Below are 26287 nucleotides of genomic sequence, written 5' to 3'. Positions count from 1 at the left end.
ACTAGGAAATCACCCCAAATCCAAATCATGGTATTCTGCTGGGCAAAAAGAGAGGTTTGAGGAATGTGAAGCCCTTTATTTAGTTCCATTCTCTGTTACTGAAAAAGCTGGAAGGGAAGCATGAAGAGAAGGATAAAGAATGGTAATAAGCCTGAAAGGCATTCTGTCAAGGCCATGTTATGTAATCATGAATTTTATATAGTCTTGAGGCATTTTTAATCTTGAAAAACCACTTTAAAAAATCTGTGAAATGAATGAAAAGGATGAAATAAAGAAAATAAATGAAAAATGGCAAGAAGTGCCATAGCATGTTATACAGGCTTGGATTGTTTTTGATCCTGAACAATTGATCATTTTTATTTTTAAAATCATATATGCTAAGATGTAAAGTCTAAGGATAAAGTATCTGACTTCTGATATATGTCATTGGAAAATGGTTAGGTTAGAAACTTTTCTTCCTTAAAATAGTAAGGGTGAGTGATCAACCCTTGGTGGGGGCAGCAATGTCATCAATGAGCCTTCCTTGGGAGAGAAGATATTTCTGATTAGAAAGGATTGAAGAGGAGTCCAAAGTATCTGAAAGTAGAGGGAGGAGGGTGGTGGTAGAGAGAATCTTAAATACAGAAGAGAATAAGAATGAGGAGGGGAAGTGAAATCATAAAAGCTGTCGATGGAATGATTTTTCCTGGGATGGTGAGCGGGGCATACAGGACTATCAGGATAGGTTCTGCTGTGAGTAACAGAAAATGTAAGATGATAATGTCCGATACAACTTGGACACTTATTTCTCTCTGACATAAAAAAACACCTCTGGAGGAGAGAGGTCCAGAGCTCTGTGTTTGCTTCATGGATTTCAGAAAATCCAGTTCTTTCTATCCCTCTTTCTCTTTACTGTGAGCTGACACAAACCAACAGGGTCCCACACAGTTCTTAGGGTCTTTTTGGGTAGATAACAGTAGATTCAAAGTGCTTCCCCAACCTTGCTATCAGGTGATAAGCAAGTGTCAGGACAAATTCTGCCACAAAATCAAATATTTATTAACAAAACATTTATTTATATGCAACCATAAGAATAGCTCATAGTATCTAGTCTTTCAATTCAATGAAGTCTCAGTTCCAATCTCCTCCAATCTCTAGTCTTACCTGGAGTGGAAAATTCAATCAAGGCAGGCATGACAACATTCCAGAAGCAGAAATCCATTATCTCTGTGGTCGACATCAGGTAGCCTAAAACCAAAGTTGACCCACGATCGTTAGAGATCAAACCTCAGGCACCGTTCTTAAAGGTACGGGCAGCAGGCCTCGTTGGATTCTTTTACTCTATCCATGCAAGGGTAGAAAGTGTCTGTAAATGATTTTAGTCAACCTTATATCTTACATATCTTTAAATTAACCTGTGAGTGTTCCTTTTTAGCATCATTATACTAGTTAGTAGACTACTAATTTCAGCCTTAAAATCCTATTTCTGAAATTCACTGAGAACATTAGCAGTGAGTCTGATGTTGATCCGGATATTGATGACAGAAACACTTCATCACCTGTAGGATATGGTTTTTTTGACTAGAACATCAGTGACAACCCCTGGGATATATACCTCTAGTTAAACTTTTAGCTAACTGCACCTGGGTTGCAGCTTATTCTAACTAGGACAAATAAAATAATAATTTAATTGCCATCCTCAAAACATGGCTGGACATATACTTTTACTTAGATCCCATTGGTTGGAAGTTGGTAACGTGACTGCATTTGGTTATAAGGGAGGCTGGGAAAGGTAGCCTTTATTCTAGGAGACCCTGTGCCCAGATATCAGAGATATTGCTACCAAAGGAGAAGAGATAAACAGAGACTTTGTGAATTCTACAAGTCTTCCTTTGCAGAGGAGAGACTCAATATAGTTGCTCAATATTTTTACTCGCATTGCAATAAATAAGTCCTTACTCCACCCTCAGCCTGTGGGAAACTTTCCAAGTATGAGAAATAGTCCCATGTCTTCCCAGAAATGGGTCAGAGATGTGGCAATGGCTTAATGGTAGATGGATGTGTGAAGGCAAAAATGTCTTCCATCAAATTCTTTCACATTCCAGGTTATATTAGGATTTTGCTACTAAAACTGTGTTCATAGACTAGCAGCTCTTGCATCACCTGGGAGTTTGTTAAAAATGCTGACTGACTCTACATTTTAACAAGATCAACAGATGATTCATATGTACCACGAAGTGGGAAGCAATGTTTTTGAAAGCTTTCTTCTCCTTCAACACTCATGTACCCGAACATGGGGTACAAATCAATGGGGGCAAAGCATTTCTTCCAGCAGGGCAACTTTGACCTAGAGCACAAAAGTAAATCTGGGAGAATTCATGGACAAATGGTACATTACAATTTAGATCATAAATTCCTCAGCATGTCGTATAGATGAGCTTGCTATCCTATGCAAAAAGTGATTAACATGTATTTCTTTGGTCTATGAGTAGAAAGTAACTAGAAGAATATACTAAGAGCAGATCTGTTTGGATGGTAGAACTCTGGATAATTTACTTTACCAATTTTGTTATACTTTTTCAGAATTTCCTTTTATGAACAAACTATTTTAAATTGGGAAAATTGTTATTTGAAGATGATATGACACATATTTGTTTTAGCTCTAACAATCAGATAGCTAAATAAGAAGTAAATCTCTAACTGGTCTGGAAGAGAACAGCAATGGCATGGATCATTATGAATCCACCCAAGACAAACTTCTGCATTTGCCAAAATAAACTGCTTATTCACAGAAGATGGGCAGTGCTTATTTTGGAACATAACTCTTAACTGCTGACTTTTGCAATTTAAAAATTTAATGTCATTTCCTAACTTTGTTTTAAATGTATTTTCATTTTAAAACTTGGCACTAAAGTTTAATAAAATTTTCTTCTGGTAATTGAAATTATTCAATTCAACTACATTAATCGGATAGCTGAAAATTACATAGTTCTGAATCTTTTTTTTTTTTTTTTTGGAGGGAATGTAGAACAAATTAAAGAATATGGTCCCTGAATTCAGGAACTCACTTTAGAAGACTATTGTAGGGACGCCTTTGGCTCAGGGTGTGATCCCAGTCCTGGAATCAAGTCTCCCATCAGGCTCCCTGCAGGGAGCCTGCTTCTTCTCTGCCTATATCTCTGCCTCTCTCTCTCTCTCTCTCTCTTTCTGTCTCTCATGAATAAATAAATAAAATCTTTTAAAAAAATAGAAGACTATTGTAGAACTTTTTTATAACTCTTTTGAAAGTAGGATTTAAATGTGTTTAAGTAATTTTATTCTGGCTAGATATTCTTATAACTCTATGCATTTATTCTCTGAAACCCATGATAAATCTGATCCATTTGATATAAAAACAGGAAGAAACTCTAGCTTCAAAGGTCAAGATGCATAGAGAGGTTAGTACTGGAATAAGACATAATTTCACAGTAGCAAATATGGAAACTTATTGAAGTCATTGAATCTTTTCTTGCTGCTTCTGGAGAAAGATGAAGGACAAACAAAAGAAGCAGAGGAATTATAGGATGCATTAGGTTTCCTTAATGTGTTGTTGGCAGGAAATCTTATAGGAGAGTTCACAATGGAAAATTCATGCCTAATCCTTGACTCTTGAAACAACAAAACTGAATTTGCCCCAAAGAAATTTTTACTTCAGTGGTAGGATTAGATTAAATTGACTGAAAAGAGTCAAGGATTAGGGGAAGAGACCCCACATTCCATCAGAGGATTAAAAAAAAACACTCCTAATTCTATGACAACTTAATTTGTGTACCAATTAATATAGATGTTATTTTTTATGAATAGCTTTGTTAACAAATAGTTCTTTCTGTTTTATTTTATTTTATTTTTTTTAATTTTTATTTATTTATGATAGTCACAGAGAGAGAGAGAGAGGCAGAGACATAGGCAGAGGGAGAAGCAGGCTCCATGCACCGGGAGCCTGATGTGGGATTCGATCCCGGGTCTCCAGGATCGCGCCCTGGGCCAAAGGCAAGCGCCAAACCACTGCGCCACCCAGGGATCCCGTTCTTTCTGTTTTAGAAAAAAAAGAGAACTAGGAAATGAAGATAATAAAGTTAAGGCTTTTTATTTTTTGGTTGCAAGAAATAGATACTCAAATTAGTTTTATTATTGGGAAGGAAGTTTTGTTTCAATGCTACAGATATTTCACAGAATTCTGTGCAATTGACCCTCACACAAACTACAGAGCTGTTCAAAACCAAGATAAGTTCTTTCTCACTTACTTGCATTTTCATCTCTCTTAAGATCAGTTTCATTTATTTGCAAATGGCTGCCTTAACCACCACCACATTGACATGACTTTGCTGTTTCAATACCCACCCCTGACCAGCAACAATCTCTGTATTTTATAATTTGAACTCATAATGGAGGGCATCTGATTAGCCTAGGTATCTTTTCTAGTCCAGCCACACCAAGCAAAGGTTTCTGATCAATCAATGGATTGGTTGCCTATTTGGGGTAGATACCTGATTTAATCATCCATGGTGGGGAGAAGGAGAGGTGAGGTTCTGGGCTACTCGATTCTTCTGGGCATATCCTTACTTCAGATAAAGTAAAAAGAAAGGAATAAATTGAGGTTGGCCTTGACAAGCCCAAATCTATAAAATGAAGCTGTAAAAGACCACACACATGAAATAAATATATAACTTTATTAAGTGATCAAATAAATAGTATGACCAAAAACTGTGAAGGTCTAAGAATTCAATATGACCTATAGTTAGCTGAGAAAGCTTATGATAACATGGAATTTTGAAAAGCTGACAGATTGTCAGATATGCCAAAAAAAAAAAAAAAGTAGAAAAAGGATGTATTCCTTGAATAATAAGTTATAGATTAAAACTAACATTAAATTGTCTAAAGATTCTGGTTTAGGATGACTGATGAAGCACATGCTCAGGAATAAAGATATATAAAAATGAAAACAGAAGTGACACAATGAAAGGAATAAGAGGGTAGACTACAATGTATTGGTAGACTAAAATTTCATCAAATTAAAGATTTCAACAAATTTATGGAAGATGCAGAACAGATTAATGAGTGTTGTTTGATGAAGCAGAGTAGAGGAATCCATAGCCTAGAGTACCATGGGACTGACTCTGGTAGAGCCCCAGAAAGGCCTTAGATTTTAACATAGTAGATATAATAGGGGATGGGACTGAGACATTGGGCTGAAAGGATTTGCAAACAGCCATTTAGCCCAGGACAAAAATTGGAAGGTTTAATAAATCTTAAGAAATGGCCTAGGAAAAACTAGAACAGATGACTACAGAAAACACTCCCAAGGTAAATGCTTCCTTGTTCTAGCATTTAAGGATTCCCAGAGTCACAGGTGGCTTCATGCCTGCATGAACTCTATTGAAACCTAGCATCAACCAGTCCTTGAACATACAACTCCCAGAGAATCTATTGTTATATTCTCTCTTTTTAAAAAAGCTTTTAAATTTTTTTGACACAATTTTATTCTTATTTTGGCATAATTTTAGATTTATAGAAAAGCTAGAAGTGCAAAGAATTTCTATATACACTATGCCTAAGTTCCTGTCGTATTAACATTTTAACATATTTACTTTATCCCTTTTTCTCTTTCTTAACAAACAGATAGACCTATATATAGATATGGGTATATGTACATTTCATTTTTTGCTGAGCCATTTTAAAGTCAGTTATAGATGTGATACTTAAATACTTCAGTGTATATTTCTTTAAAACACTCTCTTACGCATGACAGAAAAATGATCAAAATCAGAAAATTAACATTGATATAATATTATTATCTAATTGTAGATCTTATTCAGGTTTTGCCAATTATTTTTTAACATGTTCTTTTCAGCAGATCATGTTGCATTCAGCTGCCATGTCTCTTCTTCTTCTTCTTTTTTTTTTTTTAGTCTTTTTCAATAGGACCAATCACCAAACACCAATTTGTGTTTCATGATACTGATGTTTATGACTACTCTTTAATTATTTTGTAGAAATTCAGCTTGGGTTTATCTGGTGTTTCCTCATGATTAAATTCAGGTTATACACTTTTGGCAGAATCCCACACAAGTAGATGTTTTTCTCAGTGCATCTCATCAGGAGCATATGATGTTAATTTGTCCCATTATCGCTTCATTCTTAATGTGAATAGCAACCAAAAATTAATAGATATCAGATGAAAGTCTCCAACATGAAAAGGAAAACCCAAGATAAAGCAATAGAATAATGAAGGGAAAAAAGGAAAGAATGAAGAGAGGGAGGAAGGGAGAGAGAGGGGAGGAAAGGAGGAAGGAAGGAGAGAAAGAAAGAAAAGAATGGAGGAAGGAAGAAAGGAAGGAAGAATTCAGAGGCCAGAGGTGTATTTCAAAATGGGAAAGACTTTCCAGTTGGTAGCCTTTGAGATGTAAAACCTATGGCATATACAAAACAAGAAATATGTGCTATGAAAAAGAAAAAAAAAACTCTTGGAAAATAAAATTGTAATTGCAGGAGTGCCTGGGTGGTGCAGTCAGTTGAGCTTCTGACTCTTAGTTTTGGCTCAGGCTGTGACCTCAGGGTCATGAGATCAAGGCCCACATGGGGCTCCAAGTTCATCACAAGTTGGCTTGAAATTCTCTCTCCCTCTCCTCCTCCTGCTTGTGCTCTCTCTCTCTCTCACCCAAATAAATTTTTGAAAATATAATTTCAGAAATTAAAAAAAAATAGGAAGTTTTAAAGGTGAAGTCAAGAAACTCACCTAGAAAATAGAACAGAAGAGAGAGATGGGGAAGATAATAGAAGAAAGGCATAGCAGATCAGTGCTGGGGTTCTGTATTAGGATAAGATTTAGCTGTATTATATAATAGAAAGCCATAGAAGAATCAGAGACTGACAAGATAGAAGAATCACACTCACATAAAACAAGTAGGTATTTCTGAGGTGGTTTGGTGTCTTCAGTGAGTCACCAGGAATACCAGGCTGTTCCTTCCCATTCTGTCATCTAGAACATGATTTCTATTCTCTCTTAAAAAAAAAAAAAAAATCCTGAGACACACACACACAGAGAGAGAGAGAGAGAGGGAGAGAGAGAGAGGCAGAGATACAGGCAGAAGGAGAAGCAGGCTCCATGCAGGGAGCCCGACGTGGGACTCCATTTGGGGCCTCCAGGATCACACCCTCAGCTGGAAGGCAGGCGCTCAACCGCTGAGCCGCCCAGGCGTCCCGGTTTCTATTCTCAAGGCTACCTTGTAGTCCAAAATGGCTGCTGGAACTGCAACCATTTTTTCTGAGTCCAGTCCAAAAAAGAAGTAAAGTGGGAAGGGGAAAGTAGAAAGGAAGGAAGGCAAGCAGGCAGACAGGCAGGGTAAAAGAAAGAAAAGGCCTTCCAAGCTATGGCAACTATCTTTAAGCAGCTTTCCCATAATTCTGCTTACATCACTTTTGTGAAACCTAGTTGCAAGAAAAGCTAGAACATGTAGTCCTTTAAAGCTAGGACATGTAGTCCTTTATACTCAACAGTAATATGATCAGAAAGACCAGGATTCTTTGAGTTAGGCAGCTAGCAGATTCTGCACATGGTTTAATATGCAGTGTAACTTCTAGAGCAGAAAGGAGATACAAATTATTAAACTAAAAGTACCTAACAAACACCTAACAGGATACATTTTTATACACATAGTCATAACAATTTTAAATATTAGAAATCTAAGGATAAAAAAAGTATAATTTCAAACAAAAAATGTTTAACAAATATATAAAAGATGCTTGACCTTGTTTAAAAAATTAGAGGACTACAAATGAAAACAAAAATGAAATATTTTTCACAGTAAGCTTGGAAAAATTAAGATACTAAAAATATCCCGTGTTAGTGAAGGTTTTGAGAAAGTTTGTTCAACAGCTACTGGTGTACATATAAATAAATCCAGCCTTGAAGTTTTGGCGACATTTATCAAAATATAAATGTATTGGTTTTCTGTTGCTGCTATAACAAATTACCACAAACTTCAGTGACATTGAACAATACATATTTAAAAAACACACACACACACACATTTAGTAACTTTAGCTCCAAAGGTCATGATCTAGTATGGGTCTCACCAGATTAAAATCGAGGCCTCATCAGGGCTCTGTCCTTTTCTGTAGGCTCTAGGGAAGAACCTTTTTTTAACTTATTTCCCCTGTTGGCAAATTCAGTTCTTTCCAGATGTTGAATCTGAGTTCCTCATTTTCTCTCTGTCAGCTGAGGGTGGATCCAGCTCCTAGAATCCACCTGCAAACTTTGGCTCCTGATCCCCTTCCTCCATCTTCAAAGCCAGCAGTGACAGCTCAAGTCTCTCTCACACTTCACATCTCTTCCTCCTCCTGTCCCAGCTCTGACCTGGTCAGAAAAGGCACTCTGCTTTTAAGGACTCACATGATTAGGTTGGGCCCACCCAGATAATCCAGAATTATCCCCCCAGCTCTAGATCGGTAACCTTAATCATGTCTGCCAAGTCCCTTTTGCTATGGAAAAGAACAGATTTACAGGTTCTGAGGATTAGGGCATGTACATCTTTGAGGAGGTGGGAAGCATCATTCTGACTCAGTAAAATATACATTTCCTTTTACCCAATAGATAAAATACACATAAAATACAAATACATAAACAAAATTCTCACATCTTAAAATCTTAAAGAGAGAAAACAAAATTTACAAAGGACAATTACCTTTAATTACATCAAACTTTTTACTGGCTTAATAAAATGCTAAGAAAAATATGGAGGCTTTCAAGATTCTGGGAAAATAACTTTAGATTTAGATTGCTATGCTCAGCTAAACTATTAAGTTGAGGAGGGAAGGGAACATTTCAAATATTTAAGGATTAGAATTTTTTTTTTTCTCCAAGATACCTTTCTAGAAAAGTTACTTGAGGATGGATTTCACCAATAAGAGAGAGTAATCTAAGAGAGGCAGGGGTGGGGGTGTGGGGGTTGGGGCCCAGGAAGCAGGGAAGTGAAGCCCCAGGATGATTGCCAAGCATCAGGCTGCTGTGCACCCAGCCTGTCCTGGAGCGGAAAGAAGGATGGAGGAATTGCTCAGAACGAGACTGCAGTGGCTTGGACCGGTACATCACAGAGAGCCTGAAAAACTGAGGATATAATAAAGGAATAGAGCTCTTTGTCCAAAAGCAACATGTCCTGTTCTAAGCAACCACTGAAGTGTAAAAAAACCAAACAAACAAAACCAAAACAAAATGACCAAACAGCACAACTGTTTTTGAAGCACAGCTCTTGAATTCTGAGAAAGGAATAGTCTCTTTTTAGTACAAAAAACAAAAACAAAAACAAAACGTAGTCCTAACCTCAAAACTATATAGGAGAGAACAATGTCTGTGCACATATAAGCCTGGTCACAAAAATATACATGTTTGTGTATGATGGCGTTGTGGGAGAATGTCTGGAAGACCTCCCCTGAGGTTAATAGTGATTGTGGTGAGAGATGACATTTGAGTGGCTTTTTTCTTTTATCTGTATTTTCAAAGGGTTTATAATGTGACCATGTGTTAATTAGCTATGCAATTTAGATAGTATCAATGACTTCAAAAACAGTGTAGGGAAAATCGTGACATCGTTACAGGAAAGAAATATGGGCTTTTTTTTTTTTTAATTTTTATTTATTTATTTATGATAGTCACACAGAGAGAGAGGCAGAGACACAGGCAGAGGGAGAAGCAGGCTCCATGCACCGGGAGCCCGACGTGGGATTCGATCCTGGGTCTACAGGATCGCGCCCTGGGCCAAAGGCAGGCGCCAAACCGCTGCGCCACCCAGGGATCCCGAAATATGGGCTTTGTTGGCAGAAGTTGGCTTTACCTCCTGGCTTTAGTATTTATGAGTAACCTGGGACAGCTGGTCACCCTATTTTCCGCTAGGACCTACCAGGATCAGCTAAAAAGCTAAAAGCATTCCAAGGAGATTTCAGGCATATATTCAAATTTGCTGTACCTTAGTGTGCCCAGCACTGTGCCGAGCATAAGAAACGGAGAGGAACAAGGTACAGACAGAGTCTGTAATGCTCTGAAGATGCTCCTAGTCAGAGGAGGAGCAGACCAGGAAAATTGTTGTCACATCACAGACTGGCAAGAGCTGTCCTTTGTAGAACATGGAGTGCCCTGGAACCCCAGAGAAGTGACAGCTCCCCTCAAACTAGGGAAGATCCAACAAGACTTCTCATAGGAGGCAACATAAGATTTCTTCTGAAAGATAAATATGAATAAAGCAGATGGAAGACATGAAAAGGACATTGTAGGCAGGGCAATATGTATACACTGGTTTTGAAAGATGGCTTTTAGCAGCTGCTGATGGCCTGAAGCACTTAGAGCCCCAAGGATGCATGAGCCTGGGCTGAGAGGTGGGAGCTAGGTCTTGAATAGGCCATGAGTCTTATTAAAGTGTCTGGATTTTTACAAAAATCAGTCTGGTAGTTGCTTTGAGGGTGGATTGGAAAGGAATGATTACAGGGATTATTTTGGATGCTGAGAGTTTAGAATGAAATTAGGCGACTCTCCTAGAAGTCCTTCCTGTCTTCCCTGTCCAATCAGATTCCCTCTACCTTCCCTATTCTCCTTCACCACACCCTGCTTGTTTCCTCCTCAGTACTCACATTTATAATCTTAATTTATTCACTTACTTGTTTATGGGCTTTTTCCTCCATTAGACTGTAAGCGTTTCAGAGCAGGGACTATGTTTTATTCACCAAAACAGTGTACATAACTACACCTAAAGAGTAGCAGGCACTCATAATTATTTGTTGAGCAAACAAATGACCAGAATAAGGTAGAAACTATGGAGATGGGGAAGAAAGGGCAGATTTGAGAATTAAGGTGCAGAAGAAGACAGAACTTGGTGATTGATTTATTGATTGACTGAGAAAGTTGTGCTGGCTGAGGGTTGGGAGTAAGGAGGGAAAGGATGGAAACTTCCAGGGACCTGACTTTAGAGAGGTCAAAACCCAGCTGATGGTTGTAAGGTAAGTGTCAGTGGGGTGAGGTGAGATGAGGTGGGGTGTGGTAGAAGGGGGTGGGGTGAGTGAGTAACAAACAGAATGAGTTCACATCAGGGAAGTATTATAACCTGAACTTATGTCATAGGTGTGACTCTCCTGCCTTTCTGCTTTTGCAGTGGTTCTTAAACTTTGCTATACCTTAGGATTACCTGGAAAATCTCCATACCTGGGACCCTCCCTAGACAAATTTAATCTAAGGATACGTGCTGAGGATCAGTATTTTTAAGCTTTTAATATCCTAATCTTCAGCTAAAACTTTTGTTCTAAGATGAGCAATTCCCTTTCTACCCCCCCTTTTTTCTTCAAATTTCTATTTAAATTCCAGTTAACATACAGTGCAATCTTGGTTTCAAGAATAGAATTTAGTGATTCATCACTTACGTGCAACACCCAGTGCTCAACATGACAAGTACCCTCTTTAATATCCATCATCTGTCTAGCCCATCCCCCCACCCACTTCCCTCCATTAACTCTCAGTTTGTTCTCTATCTTTAAGAGCCTCTTATAGTTTTTCTCTCTCTTTTCTCCCCTCCCATATGTTCATCTGTTTTGTTTCTTAAATTCCACGAGTGAAATCATACAGTATTTATCTTTCTCTGACTTATTTCATTTACCATAATACATGCTAGCTCAATCCACATCACTGCGAATGGTAAGATTATTTTCTTTTTGATGGCTGAGTAATATTCCATCACGTATATGTTCTATTTCTTCTTTATCCATTCATCAGTCAATGGACATTTTGGGCTTTTTCCATAGTTTAGCTATTGTTGATAGTGCTGCTATATACATCGTGGTGCATATACCCCTTTTGAAACTGTATTTTTGTAAACTTTGGGTAAATAATCAGTAGTGCAATTGCTAGATTGTAGGGTAGTTTTATTTTCAGTTTTTTGAGGAACCTCCATATTGTTTTCCAGAGTGGCTGCACCAGTTTGCATTCTCACCAACAATGCAAGAGAGCTTTCCATTCTCTGTATCCTTGTCAACATCTGTTGTTTCTTGTGTTATTAATCTTAGCCATTCTGATAGGTGTGAGGTGGTATCTCATGGTTTTGATTTGTATTTCCATGAAGATGAGTGATGTTGAACATCATTTCATGTGTCTGTTAGTCATCTGGGTGTCTTCTTTGGAAAAGTGTCTATTCGTGTCTTCTGCCCATTTCTTAACTGGATTATTTGTGTTTTGGTTGTAGCAAGAGGAAAAATGAACTATTGGGACTTCCATCTAGATAAACTTTTGCATAGTGAAGGAAACAATCAATAAAACTAAATGGCAGCCTATTAAATGAGAGAGGATATTTGCAAGTGACATATCTGATAAAGGGTTAATATCCAAAAGAGATAAAGAACTTATCAAACTCAACACCCTTCCTGCCCCTTCATTTCACTTGACCTGCTCACCGCTGCCCCCCTGCCTTCTAAGAGGCAATAGCTGGCTTCCATTCTTCCTCTTCACCATGATTATTAGATCTTGGCACTGAAACCTCCCTACAAATATTTGTGCCTCACATTTTCCACTGCCTGGCATGTGCATTATTGTCAATATTTGCATTTGTAAAGGACTACACTTAAAGCTTAATGGTGTATTTTGCTTAGAAGATGTACAGGATATGAGTTACTTAAGTTTTCCTATATTTCCTTTTGAACCCTGGAAAATGTCCAGATGATTCTCTTTTGCCCTTATACATTTTCTTCAAACATTTCACAATTTCAGCCTATATAGGTAAATCCAGTGACTCGATACCCAATTTCTAATTTCTTGCCCATAAGCAGGGTGCATTTTTCTGGTTGTTAGTGTGGCAAGGGGGAGTCACAGCATGTGGTACACTTAGCAAAATTGGGCTGCAGTTATACTCTGGGGTGATCCCTGGTGGTTTATCATTGTAGATATTACTACGAGTTTCTGTGCTTCTCAAGAACCCTGTTAAATTACTGAAAGTAAATAAGACTCAGGAGTGCTGAGAAACAAGGGAGTGAAACTTTGTTGTTTGTAGATTAATATATTGAAAACCAATAGTTTTTTTTTCCTTCAGATTTTGGAGGTGATTTGGTCATAGAAACTGTTGTATCTTACATTCCTTATTTGGTTTATATACAGCCTCTTTGGTTCAGAAGACCAGTTTTTTTTTTCTTTTTTAAAGATTTTTATTTATTTATTCATGAGAGATACAGAGAGAGAGGCGGAGACATAGGCAGAGGGACAAGCAGGCTCCATGCAGGAAACCCGATGTGGGACTCAGTCCTCAGACTCCGGAACCACGCCCTGAGCCAAAGGCAGACACTCAACCCCTGAGGCACCCAGGAGTCCCTGAAGACAAGTTTTGTACTTGTAGATTTTGATTTATTTTATGGCAGAGCTTCTTGGCACGCTGCTGGGAGGATGCTCTTTTCCAGGGTAAGCCTCATGGAAGGAGCAGAGAAAGGATCCTCCCAGGAAATAGAGCCTTATGCCAAAGCCAGGAGGGCTTGGTTTGGTGGAGGAACTGGCTTGTAGCTGGGTGGGGCTAGGTGAAGGACTGGGTTGAAGAGGTGAGTGGGCAGGGGCCACATTACACTTGTATGTGACCTTCACCCAATCTGTCCTCTCCTTTCTCCACTGCATCCTGCACATTGTTCTTCCCAAAGTAGAGAATTGGTCATTTTGCTTCTCACTTAAAAGACAAAAACAAAAATCAGGGACTTCACTAGTTTCGTCTTGCTCAATAAATAAAGACTAAATTCTTTAGACTTAGACTAGCTTTGAGATATTTCTCCCGCTTCATTTTATATCGACTTTATTTTTTGGTTAATTCTGTCATTTTCGAAATGTTCCTTACTCTTTCTACCTTCTATGTTTTTGCTTATACCATCACTTTTTTTTTACATTGCTTTTTTATAAAGGGCCCATTCTCTGTCTCTATGTAGGAAGCCTTGCCCATCTTTGAGGGCTTAATGGAAATGTGATTTCCTTCATCTAGTTGCACTGTCAATTCACATAGACCTGACTTGTATTTATAGTTGGGGAGAGTTTAATTTTTAAGACTTTAATTGAAGTTTAATTGAAATATATCTACTTCCTTTAATACTTACCACATACTTACCTAAATGTAAGTGTACAGATTGAAGCAGTTTCACAAACTGAACATACTTGTGTAACCAAGAATCAGAACGTTACCAGCACTTCAGAAATCTTTCTCCCATCACTAGCCCTACCCAAGGGGATCTACAATCCACACTTCAGCGGATACATTAATTTTGAACTTCATAGAATTGGAATAATAATGTGTGCACTTTTTTTTATATCTATATTCTTTTCCCTGATATGTTTGCAGGATTCATCCATATTGTTCTATGTATTTGTGGATTATTTACTCATTGTAGCTATATGATATGACATTGCATAAATATACCACAATCTGGTTATGCATCCTACTGTTGACTGGCCATTCAATCTTGGAATATTCTAGTATACATCTTTCGGTGAAAGTACGTTTGCATTTTTGTTGTGTATGTATGTATGTGGAGTCTGAGGGTCCTTTGTCCTTAGCTAGCCCTGCTCTCTTATCACAAGTAATTTTGTCTACTTATCAACCACTGATACACTAGAGTTCCAGTTGCTCCACATCCTTACTGTAACTTGGTATGTTCCATCCTAGCCTTGCATTGAGCAGATCCCCCCAAAAGCATCTATCCACAGAGTTCCCATTCAAGGCCACAGAGACCCTGACCAATGTATAAAGTAGGGCAACTCCTCTCCTCAACTTTTCTGCCTCTTGAGTTTTTTGTCTGATTTTGTTTTAAACACACCATTTGAGAAATAAAATGTTTTCCCAATTCTAAAAATTGACAGGGCATAGGGAGCTTTCTGAGATGTTGAAAATGTTTTCATCTTAATCAGTGTGATGGCTATGTGGGCATATACACATTAATAAATTTAAAATAATTAAGAGACAATCAACAAATTGGGCAGTTTGACTCTAGTTCTAACCTAACAATGTAAGAAACAGATTTATGTGAATACATATTCAGAGTAGATTCTTTCCAGGCTGGGGAGTAGATTAGTGAATTGAATATAACCCAATCTGGAGGTTCTCAGAGAAGAAAATTTACCACTTGCAACATGGAACCTCTTTTTTCTACTTTAATCATCATTCTAGGTTTGGGAAAGAAGCCTTCCTTGGATTGGAGGAGGGGGAAGAGGAATTAGTGTGCATTTCTTTCAAAAGCAAGGCTAAGAATGAAGGGGTAATATTGGTAAGTCTTCTTTAATTTTCTTCAAATATCGTGTTTGTGCCTTGTTTGTTCCATTGTTATTTGTATTGGACACTCTGAGGCCTAGAGTCTAAGAATAAAATAAAGATAAAACAGATCTAGAAGTCTTTTTTTCAAAAATGACACACTGTAAGGTGTCAATGTTGTTTGTCCCAAAGCAATACTGCCACCTACTGGTAGAAAAAGAGAACTTTACCTTAATATTTAATCTGCAAGAAGTGATGGTGGGGAGTCCCAGGCAATTAATCATTTACAAAAATAAATCTGTTACTTCAACATTTTCACCCTGCTTTGTCCCCACAACATCCCCCCTCCTCAGAGATAAAACTCATAGGATTCTTAAAAGTATGCCGCAAAACCAAATACATGATAGGGCATTATAAGTCCCCCCAGAAAGCTGGAATCAATGCCCTCATTTGCTTAAGAGAAACTTGTTTCATTGTTAACTATCACTACACATAACAAGATTTGAAGATCAAAATCTACTTTTTCTTTTCTGTACAGAAGTAAATCCTCCGAGGAAATCTCACACTTATTAAAAGATATGTCTTCTCACAATGTTTTGCTTAATGATATATTTATTTGGCAAGTCCTACTTCATTTCTTGATTTATTTACATTTACTAAATTTTACTATTTTTATGGCTACATATAATAAAGTTTTACAATAACATGAAAACAAACATTTTTAATAATCATAAGAGAAAATTACATTTTTTTCCTGATAAATACTAAAGGGTTAACAGTAATGCTAGTTTTGTACCAAAGATACCATAAAATAAACATAACACTAGTAAAAGTACTGTAGACATAGGAAATTTGGCAGTTTAATTTTTAGTGTATCTTTCTCTTATTTGTGCAAATATTAATTTGCCAAACATTTATTAGAAAATTATTATATATATGCCTGCACTCTGTTAGAAGCTGGAAATGTAGAGATTAATGAGACACAGTCTCTGCCCACTGCACACTCTAGGAGGGTAAGAGAGACACAAGGACAAATAATTATAATATTTTGTAGAAAGTATAGTTACCAAAATATTATAAAGACATAGAGGGACCCCAGTCCTCCCATGGAAAGATAGAAAGAAGGGCAGCTTCATGGGGAGGAGGGAGCTCTTTTTTTTTTTTTTTTTTAAGATTTTATTTATTCATTCATGAGAGACACACAGAGACAGAGACATATGCAGAGGGAGAAACCGCTTCCCTCTGAGTTAGGGACAAACAGGGCTAGGTAGGAAAAGATCTGAATCAGGCTCTGAATCAGGCTCACAAAAATCCCAAAAATGTGGAGATGAAAGGAAACCAGAGATAAACAAATCAGACCGTCTAGTCCCAGGTGCCAGGGGTGGGGTCCTGCTGTAACAGCTACTTGTGACCAACAAAGAATTACAGGACCCTAAAAAGGAAGTAAGCTATTAAAGATGTTATCACTAGTCCTTACTCAATAGTGATATCAATAGACATGTTAAAAGGATTTAGGTTCTCTGGTTGGCTTTCAATAAAAGACCAACCCTACAGGCCCCCAGTAGCAATCCTGTCCGGACCCCTCTCACTTCTGAGAGCTTTCTCTGTATCCTCACTTAATAGGCTTCTATCTTTACTCTCCTTTGTCCATGAGATTCTTCCACTCTGTGGGACATGAACCAAGCTCTCCTGTATCACCTCTGTGGAGCCTGATTTGGGACTTGTTCCCAGGACCCCAGGATCATGACCTGAGCCAAAGGCAGACGCTCAACCACTGAGCCACCCTTGCCTCAGGAACTCAGTCTTAAATGATAAATAGGTGTTGGTTTGGCAAAGGGTAGGGGATAAGGCTGGTGGAGGGCTGATGTGTGTTTTGAAGTATCTGTGGAATTTCTAGGTGGACCAATCCAGCAGGTACTGGAAATGAGAGTCAGAAAAGGGGCATAGGTTAGAGATTGAGATATAAATTTGGGATTTCACCTAGAGAGACTGTGTGGCAAATAAAAAAACCCATAGGCTGGGGATAAATACCTGGGAAGGCATAAGCAGTTTGTCTCACAGAGAAATTCAAACAGCAAAAATCAGAGATTCTCCAAGAGAACCAGGGAAATTCAGTCATGGACTTGGAATCCAAGGAGATTAATTCATAGCTGTTAGACCAAGTTGGCTAAAAAGTTTGTTTTGTTTGCCTCATCAGGGTTCATAATATATTTTTTAAAATAGTTGCCCATATTTTAGAGAGATGTCACATAAAATCTACATTTCTAGCCTCCCTTAAAACATTGGAAAAGCTGATTGTATTGGAGCTATTGCTATGGGGACAGGCTCTCCAGGTCCCCCCATACTCATATCTCAATATGGCCTGCATTCATTGACATGGTCTGCCTGGCTCTGGGCATTTGAATTTGGGATCTTTCTGTAGAATTTCAAGAAAGGTGTGGTAGACAAATGTCCAGTGTGGCAGAGGAATGAATAAAGAATGAGAAAATCTGGAGCATGTGGGTGGCTTAGTTGGTTCGGTCTCAGACTCTTGGTTCTACTGGGGTCATGATCTTAGTGCTGTGATTGGGCCCCACATCCTGCTCCATGCTCAGCACAGTCTGCTTTACCCTCTCTCTTTGCTCCCCCTCCCTTTCTCTCAAATAAATAAATAAAATCTTAAAAAAAAAAAAGAATAAGAAAATCTCCCCTGCCTTTGAATTAGAAAATTAGGAGTCATCTGAGTGACTGAGTAAGGGAAGATTAAGAAGATGGTGGGGCACAGAAATAATATCACAATGCTGTGGATCGAGGAGTGGAGAAGAGGGAAGCAGGTGGTGATATGGAGGAGTGGGCAATTTTTTCCATAAAGGGCCAAGGAGCCAATATTATTTGCTTCGTGGGCCATATCATCTCTGTCATAGCCACTTTACCTCTTGACTACTTTGCACTACTTGTTGTAAGGCAAAAGCAGCTGTTGACAATATGTAAACAAAGGAGCCTGGTTATATTCCAATCAAATTTTATTCAGGAATATAGGATTTCTCCCTCTGGGCCCTCCTTTACCAAACTGAGAGGGAGTCTGCTGGGTCAAAGGGTGGAATATTAGGTTGAGAGGAACATGAGCAGGTCTGTAGACACAGGAGGAAGGGCCTGTGGAGAGGGAGATAAGAAAAAGTGGTAGAGGAAGACAAGAAAAAGACGAATGAAATAATTTCCAGAGAGCACAGGTGGGAGATGGGGCCAGGCCCTCCCCAGGTGGTTTGGATAGATGGGGGGACCTTGCCCACCAAGACCTGGGCAGACTTGGAGATCCAGTGTGAAGTGTGCACGAATGAAACGAGGCAGGGAATTGATCATGCTGCTGCTGCTGCCAGTTTTGTGGATAGAAAAGTGAAGCAATCACCTGAGAGCCATTGAGAAGATGAGATGAAGAAACTCATCAAAAACAAATAGAAAGGCCTATAAACAGTGCTCAGGGCTCAGCTGAAGGGGAAACCACAAAACGGTGCTGTAGTCACTGTGTGCCACTGGGCAAATACTGCAGCAGGACCAGTGTTAAGCATCAGAAAAGGAAGTGGGTAGCAGGTGATGGGGGTTGCTGCTTTTTCTGGCCAGCTGGTAATTTAGAACAAAGGGGCCGAGTAGTGGAGAGGAGAGGCCCAGAGGGTCTGGCTCACCCGCAAGGAAGGAATTAGTGTTTGGGGGAACAAGTACAGTGGGTGTGAATGTAGAGAAAGCAGAGAGAGGCCAGGAGATGATCTGCACTTGGACAGCTGGAGTTCAGAATTTCTGCCTCCGGGCATTTCTAGGATGGTAAGCTCCAGAATGGGCTCCTTGCACTGGGGGACTGAAGTGCAGTGCAGCGAAGGAGATTCAGGAATTGTGAAGTGAAACTGCTCCCTGACTCTCTTCATAGGGGTTGAAATCTCTCAGGCTTTGGAGTGAGGGGGTGGGGGGAGGACTTTGCTCAGTGACAGAGAGTGCCCCCAAGGCAGTGAGTGACAGTGATGAAGGGGAGTGGGAGGATGCCAGTCTGGAAGGGCAGGAGCAGTAGCGCTCCTTCAGCGCCTGCAGACGCCTGCCTGGTAGCCCTGCAGAGCAAGTGCCTCTGTTGCCAAGGAGACTGTTCATCTCTGACAGCACAGACAAGGCGGTTTGGGCCTGTTGTTCAAGATGCGGAGGAGCAGTCTGGCTGTTTATGCTAACCCTCTGTAATCCGTGCGAGCCCTGCTGGGAGCTTTCTCTTGCTCTTCTATGACAGTCTCATCAGTGGAGAATATTTGGGTCTCCCCTGCCGGCCTGCTTCTTTTTGCCTCTCTCATTCTGTTCAAGTTGTAGGTCCTGCCAATAATGGATGCCCTATCCCCTCTTCTTCCACCAGCAAGTAGAGATGCAATCACAACATCTGTCCAAGTGTGTCCTTGGAGAAGAGCCAGGAGTCTTCCTAAAAAGACAGTGCCACACCGTGTGGGGGCCGGGAGAACTGGGCTGTGGCAGGACCCATTTGGGGTCTCTGTTAGGGATGGTGCAAGTTGTGAACGGTTAGTGACCACTCTCTTCTCAGCTCTGTCCTGAGATAGGCCTCAGACCTAGACTATCCAGGTCCAGGTGGGGGATTCTGAGGTGTGTCCCATGAAAGCTATAATCATGAACATTAAAAAAAAAAAAAAAAAAAGACAAATATACTGTGTATGGCTTATTTAAACTACACATAGGATAATTTTCATGGCATTGTTAACAACTCTGTTCAAACTAATACCCCCCGCCCCCACTTCTGCTTTTCCCCAAGAAATTGAGGCTCTATTGTTGGTATGAAGTATGAGCTGGCCCTTATGTCTAGAGAGAGGGACAAATGGCACACAGGAGTGAAAACTGAAAATGCCAGTACCTGGGGTGAGACTATACCCTTATCTCTGAAGCCTGGGGAACAGAGACTGAGTTGGCACTGGCACTGTTCCTTGGCTACTGCATCTGGAAGAGGAGCACACCCCTCAGCTCTTTCAAGAACAGCTAATGAAGGAGACCTTCATGCTCCCAGGCTCCCTTTCCTTATCTTCAGCATGAGTCAGACCCAAAGGCTGGCATCTGTCCCCCCTCAATTAAGAGCTAAGACCCATGTTTCTGGAGACTCATGTCTCTAAAAACAGCCAATGCCTGGGCACATGACCTGCAGGTGGGAGAGAGTCCAGTCCAGAATGCCAGTTCTTAATTTTGTGGGGTCGGGGGATGCTGGCCCACATCCTGAGAGCACTGACAGCTTTCAATGTTCAGTTAAGATAGGGAGTGGGGAAAACATTCACCCCTAGTTCTCACATTAGATAAGAAGAATCCATCCTATGGTATTAACATTTTGGAATTCTTTTGTTTGTTTTAAGAAGTCTGAAACTTATCTACCCAATTTATCTCATTTTACTTGCATACTTATATAGATGTTATAGTATACTCAGACAAGGGAATAGAATACAAAGCTAAAAAACTGTTTTATTGTCATTTAGTAATGTTTATTCTCTGCAATATGGGGGAAAATGCTACTACTTTGGTTTTCAACTGAAAGCAATGATTTGAAAACTTTACATAGGAATCCCCTGGAGTTTTTTTTTTAAAAACCCTGATGCCCAGACCTCACCACAGACCAATCACATCAGAATCCGTGGGAGTGGGACCCGGAGTCAATAGTTTTAGATTTCCCCAAGTCATTTCCAAGAACAGCCAAGATAGACTCACTGAAGAGTGTCATTTACCCCAGTGATGACATGTGTCTCTATTAATTTATTCCATGGTATATTCACTGCCATTTTTACTTAGCAGTCTGAGGGTTGATTTGATTATCCTGAAGGTATTTCTGGAGCTTAATAAAATCATAATCACTAGGAGCAAGCAGGGACAAGAGCCAGGTAGGAAGCAGAGGTTTTGTGAACCAGAAAGAATATATGGTGTCATCATACCTGAAGGAGCCCAAAGCATCCATCTATCAAAGTCAGAGGTGCTGAACCCAGAGTTTGGAAAGTCAGAGGATAGCAGCAGAAGTAGTGGATATGTATATGAATGGGAAGGGCACCAGAGAAATTTCCTGGAATAATTTTTCTCTATAATTGGATCTTACAGGCCAAACATAGTAGGATATTTGGGTGGGCCTGCTCTGGTTAAAGAGACAGAAACATAGTGTACAGACCCTGCTTTCTTTAAATCTCTACAGTGATAATTCCTGGAATGAATTTTTTTTCTAGCTGAGGAATTCCTTTATTATCATTTTGTCAAGAAAACCAACCATGTTCACTTATCAAATATGTTTTGAGAGTCTCTTCTGTGCTGGGTACACTGTCAGTTTCTAGGGATACAAAGGTTAAATAGAAAGCAGTATATGCCTGTGAGTATCCATAACCTAGAGAGGGGAAATGGATGCATCAATTAAAATCTTTTAAATAAAATATGGCAGAAAATAATGCTACATTTGGACAAAGTTCTATAAGTCTGGCATCAACCCTAATGACATTAACCCTCCTTGTTGATTTCATTTTCCTTCTTCCATTGCTATATTCTAGACTTTGTATTTTTTGTATGTGATGTAAATTAATACTCTGTTCTCATCATTTGGGAGATGTATAAGGTGAGCTATAGGAAAGCAATGAAGGGGCCTCTAAACACATCATTGTGATCACCTGGAGCATATTTTTTGTTTACTTTTTAAAAAATATTTAATTTAATTTATTTATTTGAGAGAGAGAGAGAGACAATGGGCAGGATGAGGAGAAACAGAGGGTGGGGGAGAAGCAGACTCCCCGCTGAGCAGAGAGCCCTACAACGTGGGGCTGGATCCCAAGACCCCAGCATCATGACCTGAGCTGAAGGCAGATGCTTAACCGATGGAGCCACCCAGGTGCCCCCTGCTCCCAGTGGTTATTTTTTAATCTTTTGTTTTATCACATCTTTCATGAATCAGGATCCCTCATCTTTTAAATATCTTCTGTCTCTCCCCTCAACAGATTTATTTGCAGTCTCCCTGTGATTTCTTTGACCTCTTCCCATTTTCCCATTTCCCTGATCCCTTCTTGTCCAGATCTTCATCGTGTCTTTGCTGGATTATTACACAGCCCCTCAGAGGGATTTTCTCAGCCATCATTGTGGAGGAGTCTGAGCTGAACTGTAACATGCTTATTAGAACAGTACTTTATACAAGAAATTGTAACTGTTGCTTTTATAAGCAGCTAGACTGAAGCAGAGAGTAAAAGAAAGAGTCTGGGCAGCTCTGGTGTCTCAGTGGTTTAGTGCTGCCTTTAGCCTGGGGCGTGATCCTGGAGACCCGGGATCGAGTCCCACATTGGGCTCCCTGCATGGGGTCTGCTTCTCCCTCTGCCTGTGTCTCTGCCTCTGTGTGTGTGTGTGTGTCTCTCTCTCATGAATAAATAAATAAAATCTTAAAAAAAAAAAAGAAAAGAAAGAGTCTAAGGAGGCAGACAAGAAGAAAATGATCTGGGTAGAAGGGAAAAGGTACTAAAACATAAAGACACACAGATGCTTAAAACCAGCATGACAAACACTTTGCTTTAGTCTGGTAGGTCAGTGATATTTACCAGGCTGATCTACGGTTTAAAGAGGTGGCAGGTTTGCTAAGCAATTACAGGGAAGCCAGACAGGCCTAGGGAGCCAAGGGTAAATTAGATTATCAAACATAAGATACTGAGAAAACGGAGCTGCTGTGCATGGCATTTAGGATAAATAAGCTGCAATAGTTATTCCTCCTAGGCTTCCACCCTAGGGGTAGAGTCAGGGTTAAATGAACACAATAGTTTATACATAAACATTCTTGTTTAATGACTCAAAAAAGGGAAGAGGATTTATTTCTAGGGTGACTCAGTTGCCTGGCTCCTCCAGATTTTATCTGTGTACAGTTTGTAAATTAAGCAGGGGACCTCATATTAATTTGTGCCACTTGCCACTCAGTCTTTACAGATAGAGACATCAGAACCATTCTTAACCTCTCCCATCTACTGGGCAGAAAGTCCATGCTTCTGACTTCCTTCTTCCCTTTCTATGTAGTACATGCATCAATCCCGTCACCCCACAGTCCACTCCACATGGCTATCAGGTATGCTAACAGGCATCATGCCAGATCAGGTCACCTCTTGCTGAAAAACCTGTGCAAGCCCCTGCTGTCTCCAGAGTAAGGTGCGGGGCTATCAGCTTTGCTTCCTAGAGACCCTAGAGTCAGACCCCATTGCATCAGCTTCCAACGCTAATCTCCACAAACCCCAGCTCTAGTAGATGCCTTTTTCCAGAACCCACCTGGACTTTCCATGCTATACTGTCCTTGTCCATGCCTGGAATGTCCCTCTCTTCTATGTCTGACTATAAAACTGGCACTCACTGAGTTGGCAGTATGATTCTTTCCAAGAGTGGCTGGTCATGACAGTCATCTGGGGCTTGCTTTAAAAAGATTCACACATGGGATGCCTGGGTGGCTCAGCGGTTGAGCATCTGCCTTTGGCTCGGGGTGTGATTCCACAGCATCAGTCCCAGATTGAGTCCCACATCGGGCTCCCTGCATGGAGCCTGCTTCTTCCTCTGCCTGTGTCTCTGCCTCTCTCTCTCTTTGTTGTCTCACATGAATAAATAAATAAAATCTTAAAAAAAAAAAAATTCACACACACACACACACACAGAGTCCAGATCCCTGGGCTATGCTCCAGAGCTGTGGATTCCTAATATATGGAATTATATTTGAGAGTCATTTCTAAGGATGAGAACCACCAAAGTATATAACATTAATATTCATAGACTTTTGATTTGAAGGCCCACTTTTTGCCTCACCTAAAATTGCTAAGTATTCATATTTTTGAGTGACAAAAACTAGGAAGAGTAAAAAAAAAATACATATTTATAAGCAGTTCCATATGCATAGAAATCTTTTCTACTTTACCCCAAGCCCTGTGAGGTTAGAATGGTACAAGGCCTCTGTGGGGAGGAGGAAAGCATCTGATCCTGGTCCTCATCTATGGAGAAATGGGCTGGGCAGTCCTAGGGTTGCTTGATCTCAGGAGCAGAGTGCCGAATTATATTTCTCTGTTCATGGTGCATTGCCATTGTACATCCATGCAAGGCCCTTCTCTTATTCATTAGTTATTGATCAATTTCCCATTTATCCTGAATTCCCCTATATGTGACCCTTCTAAAGTATTGAATGTTTTTGTGTATGCATTCTTGCATAATGTGTATTATTTGTGTGCAAAAGTTTTTCTTTATGTAATTTTATGCAAATGTTATTAAGTTCTCTATATCTCATCCTGTTTCTTCAGCCTGGTTTGCCATTTTGGAAAAAATGGAAATTCTCAGAGTCCTGCAATGGACATTTATGACATTTTAAATGAAATACCTACTCTGTGTGAACTCTAATAAGGAGGGAGGACTTATGGCAATGTGGCTGAGTTCTGGTTCTGGGCTCTGAATGCCAGGGCTCAAATTATAGGTCCTCTACTTATTAGCGTCATGGTCTTTGATAGGTTACTTAACTTCTCTGTCTTTTAGTTTAGTGACCTATAAAGTGGGGATACTTTAGCACATATTTCAGAGGTTGTTATAAGGATTTAATGGGATGAGTGCATGCAGGCTGTTCATCTTTTGGAGGAAAATCATGCTATAGATAATACTGCAAACTGCTTATAACTTCCACCCTTCCTCTGCATCTTCAGTGATCACGCCCACTGTTCCTCTTAGTTGTAGCTAGTTAAGTCCTTTTCAGCAGTTCCTTACTAGATTTCCCAGATTCTCAAATTTCTTCATCCCTAGGAGGCTAATATTCAATAGATAATCTTGCCTCTTATTTTTTGAAGAACTCAGAGATCATGAGGCATATTTGATGCATTTTTCTTCTTCTAAGGAAAGCACCTATGCTCACTTTTCTGCTCTCTTGAAGTAGAAGAATTTCAGCCTCTCCAGGTTTGGAGAGTCAAGGTCCCTGCTCTTGGGAAAATACCATGCCAAAAGGAGGGTATGGCAATAAACAAATAATCCATATAGAAAACACTTTTTGCCTAGTCAGGAATGCTTTGAAGCTAACACAATAGGGAGACTTTCATTTGTGTGGAAAGGGAAGGCCTCAATGTTTCTAAGGAGGTAACATTGAGACAAGGCTGTCATGTGAAGATAATGGGCCACAGAGTCTAGACAGAACAATCTGCAAAAACACTTGAGCTTGATGTGGGTGAGGAATGGAAGGAACAGAGGGTTAGCCAGTGATGCTGACGTCCAGTAAGCAAGGGGAAACATAATGGGAGATCAGGCCAGAGCAGTGGCATCCACTATAACTTTCTATGATGACAGAAATGTTCTACTCTGCACTGTACACCATGGTAACCACTAGCCACATGTGCTATTTAAATTATATAAATTAAATCAAATCTAAAATTCAGCTCTTCAATCATACCCACCACATAGGGCTCCATGAATATAAATATGTTTAGGTACATATTTTATAACTCTCACTAGCATTTCAAATGTCTAATAGCCACAGGTGGCGAGTGGCTACCATGTTGGGCAGTATGGGTTAGAGGGAAAGTGGAGACATGGAGGGATTCCAGAATTATTTTGGTGATAGGACCAACAGAAGTAATTGATGACTCAGATGGGACATGTGAAGGAAAGAACCAAGGGTGATGCCTACATCCTTTTTTATTTGAGCAAACATACTCCATTATGTGTATTAATGCTGTTGATTAGGTTCTTCTATTTTAAGGTGGATTACATTACATTCCCTTTGTCTCCTAATTATAGATATATTTTAATGATGAAAATTAGAGCATTTAAGTATTGCTTGATGCTGCTGGGGGGTGCTTTCCCTCTCTGCGGCCTGTCCATGGACATTGCTGTTTTCCAGGCAGCACTTTCTCAGTGCCAAATAAAATGGCTAAGTCTTCATTCCAACCCTGGCACATGTGCAGTTGTCCATCCATTCCCTCCACCCACTCTCTCCTGAGCCTCTTCCTGCCTCTCAACCTGTGCCTTCTCATCAGTCTCTGCCTGTTCCCCTGGGACCCTCCCAGTACTGGTGC

At 39.8% G+C, this 26287-nt stretch overlaps 1 protein-coding gene across 24 annotated transcripts in view; it reads left to right on the top strand.

Annotated features, from left to right (window-relative positions):
* ASNS (asparagine synthetase (glutamine-hydrolyzing)) overlaps window positions 1-26287 on the top strand; it is a 145687-nt gene that overhangs the window by 35706 nt on the left and 83694 nt on the right. For 12 of the 24 annotated variants that reach the window (XM_072764357.1, XM_072764366.1, XM_072764377.1 and 9 more), the window contains exon 3: window positions 15180-15276. The exons of the other annotated variants lie outside the window; for them this stretch is intronic. The gene's annotated coding sequence lies outside the window, so the exon portion shown is untranslated. The remainder of the gene's footprint in view (window positions 1-15179; window positions 15277-26287) is intronic. 24 annotated transcript variants of the gene reach the window in all.

Source organism: Vulpes vulpes, chromosome 7 (genome assembly GCF_048418805.1).
Source record: "Vulpes vulpes isolate BD-2025 chromosome 7, VulVul3, whole genome shotgun sequence".
Classification (NCBI taxonomy): domain Eukaryota; kingdom Metazoa; phylum Chordata; class Mammalia; order Carnivora; family Canidae; genus Vulpes; species Vulpes vulpes.
This window is presented reverse-complemented; position numbering and strand designations above follow the sequence as displayed.